At 45.6% G+C, this 3,399-nt stretch overlaps 1 non-coding gene across 1 annotated transcript; it reads left to right on the plus strand.

The window, feature by feature from the left end:
• The first annotated feature begins 651 nt into the window (after positions 1-651).
• trnai-aau (transfer RNA isoleucine (anticodon AAU)) lies at positions 652-733 on the plus strand. The gene has a single exon. It is a non-coding gene; the product is annotated as a tRNA-Ile (tRNA).
• The last annotated feature ends 2,666 nt before the right edge of the window (positions 734-3,399 follow it).

Consider the following 3,399-nt stretch of genomic DNA (forward strand, 5'->3'; position numbering starts at 1 on the left):
CGTTCAGCCTGTAAACGTTTGCACCTTTTCCATTTTCAAATGTAGGATGTAACATGCTGTCTGAAGCAGTCATCTTAGCAGCTGATCTGTCGCTGACAAACGCTGCAGGAAGGCGTGATAACTTGCTAAATATGCTGTCAAACGAAGATTGCATAAGCAACATGAGTCATTGAGGAAAACGTGCAATTGAGTTCTGCGCTGTTGCTGACTCGAAAGCAACTGCGTCCTTCGGGAGCAGAAAGAATCCCACTGCTAGATTACAATTCAAATGCATTTGGAATAAGGTTCGCAGCAGTTTATCAGCAGCACATAACCCTGACTCCAAAGGTCTGTGAGTTTCCAGAAGCACAGTGAGCGATCGTTGAAGGTACTTTTCTCCAGACGATATTTGACAACATGACAAGCTGCAGCTGTGCTGTTGGCATTGCGATTGAAATTGCATGCGTCCGGACATTGTGCTTAATTTTGGATATCAGAGCAACTGGTTAGCTCGACTGTGCGCTTTCGGAAAAGTCAATGCTTTTTTTTGTTGAAAAGATTTGCAACGAAAGGAAATACCTCAGAAGAGCGTGCGATCGATATCAAATCAGAAAATGAATAGCCGCCGTGATTGTGAGCACGGGCAATGTAGGCATTTGCTTCTAGCGAGCAGGCCCGTTGGTGGGTTAGCTCAGCTGGTTAGAGCGTGGTGTTAATAACGCCAAGGTCGTGGGTTCAATCCCCACACTGGCTATGTGAAGTGCTCGTGTCGTGAGCTACCCTGTGCCAAGGTTCTTCGCGGCTTTTAATTTCACCGCCTGCAACAACTTGTCACATGATCGATTCAGATGTGTATTCATTCGAAAGCCGACCATCGCTGTCTTGGAACAGCAACTCGTTGGTCCCATGTCGGATCTCAGCTGCGTTGCTGTATTTCCAAACAAAGTGAACCACAAAATCACCAAGCAGAAACCCTCGCCAGCGCAATAACACATTTGACAGGGATAGACGCACAACTCGATCGCAGTACCCATGATGACTCTTGGATGTTGTCTGCAGCAAATCAATCAGTCTCAATTGTTTTCACAAAGAAATGCAAAACATGAAATATATGCAGTATTAAGTCGACCTGGCACAGTCTCGGAGGAGAACCAGAGTTCAGGCTTCAATTCAAATCCAAGATTCGTTCATCTTATTTTCCTGGATCTCTGTTACTACTTTTCACGCGACTTCCAGAGGGAATTCATTCGCTTGTTCACCTCTTATGCATAGACACTGGAGTCATCATATCCCCAGCAATATCATAGAGCCATTAATAGAAGCAAATTACTGCAGATGCTGGAATCTGAAACCAAAAGAGAAAATGCTGGAATATCTAAGCAGGTCTGGCACCATCCGCAAGTACAGAAAAGAGCTGACGTTTCGAGTATAACTGACACTATGTTAAAGATAAAAAAAAGGCGAGAATTAGGGAGCTATTTACACCATGCTGAGAGAAGGTGAGTCCGGGCTCCAGATGCAAAGGTGATAATGACAGAGCACGGAGAGATTAAAGGGAGATTAGGAGCTGCGAATGACCAAGGCTGAAGCCAGTGCTATATGACAAAATATGTGGGGGATGTGTGAAGCAGACTAAATGGAAAACAGGTGAGAAGCGTAGCAAAGCGGGTAGAGGAGAGGTAAAACGTATTGACAGAGTGGGAAGCGACAGAAAGAGAGACAATCAAGAAATAAGAGGTAAAGAACAGTGAACAAAACACAAATGAAAGGTAATTAAAATAATTGAAAATAAAATTATCTGAAGTTGTTTGAATTTAACAACTTCGACAATTTTACTTCATTATTTTATTCATCTTTTTTATCATAGAGTCAATATCATAGAGTCAATAGATATGGACAGCACTGAAAACACGGTTTTTGATCGAACTCGTCCATTCTGAACAGATACCCTCAACTGATTCAGCCGCGATTGCTGCACTTGACCCATGTCTCTCTAAAGCCTTCCTATTCACATACTCTTCCAAATTCCTAAAAGTCTTCCAAATTATTGCAGACAAGCTCCACCCTCTGCGTGAAGCCGTTGCTCCTCACTGCCTTTCGAATTCTCACCCTCCCACACCAGATTTGTACCCTCTCGTTCTGCACTGCCCTACCAAACGAAGATTGCATTAGAAAAATGAGTTATTGAGCAAATCGTGTAAGTGTGTTTTGCGCTGTTGCTGACACCAAAGCAACTGCGTCGGTCGGGAGCAGAATGAATCCATGGATATCCAGTTTGAGGTGGTTCATGTCTCAGTGGTAGTTGGAAATGAAGAGATCGAAGGCAGGTAATTGGACAGTTCGGGGTGTCCTGGTGGATGGAGTGCATTGGAGGTGGGCAATGGGATCCTCGGAGGTTGCCGAGTGTCTACATTGTGAAAGTAAGCTCGTAGGCGTCAGAAGAAGTGTTCGACGTCACGGCGTGTATTAAATTCATTAATACGTGGACAGAGGGAGATAAAGTTGAGGCCTTTCCTGTGGACTGGTCATTCATCCTCCTTCTGGGTGAGGTCAGAGAGAATGGTGAAAACTCGCCAAGACTGGGAGCTGGGATCTGGCGTGGTGTGGAGCTTGGGGAAGAGACCGAGCCTGTAATTGGAGTGGGTGTGGTGTTAGGGGGAATTGGGGGTGGAGTCTTGAGCAGGGTGGTGTTCCCCTCTGGTTTCTAGGGACGGGGTTGCTGACAGTGGGACCTGGGGGGTGTCAGCAGAATGCAGGTGATTGTCGTTGATGGGGGAGGACGTGGTGGCAAACACGGCAGTGGGGGGCCGCTGAAGTCACTGAGTGTGTGACATCAGTGATGATGTGAGGGGCGGAAGTGTTGTCACTTGTGGCGTATGAGGAATTGTGAGGGGCGGAAATGGCACTTACTTTATGTTAACCAATAATTTCCTGTCACAAATCTGTTTGATAATGTCGTATTTTAATTAAACTCACTCCCTTACTGTTTCTCTGTTTTGGTCTTCATCCACATCTCCATGGGGTTCCAATATTTCAACCTTTCTCTTTGGACTTCCGAATTTCCATTCACCTCAGACCTGTCCCCCTCCTCATCTGTGTCCGTTTATAGCACACTGCATAATCTTGGTACCAGAGGAGCCTATTCCAATAAAATAGCTCAGTCTTCCCTGAGTACTGGTAGCAGTGCTCACTGGTCAGAACCACTTCTGATGATACTATTGTGTGATCCTGATACATTCCTGCACTCTTCTGATATCACTCAGCTTCTCTCCATGTGATATCCCTCACTGTGTGGGTCTAATTTCTGCCTCTGTCAGTGTCTCTCGCTCTTGCAGGTACTCCAGATCCTGAGCCAACAACATTCTCCAATCCAGAGGGAAGTAACTGCACAGGCCATTGATGGGGATTGGGATTTTCCAG

The sequence above is a fragment of the Hemiscyllium ocellatum genome, unplaced genomic scaffold, assembly GCF_020745735.1.
Source record: "Hemiscyllium ocellatum isolate sHemOce1 unplaced genomic scaffold, sHemOce1.pat.X.cur. scaffold_606_pat_ctg1, whole genome shotgun sequence".
NCBI classification, from domain to species: Eukaryota; Metazoa; Chordata; class Chondrichthyes; order Orectolobiformes; family Hemiscylliidae; genus Hemiscyllium; species Hemiscyllium ocellatum.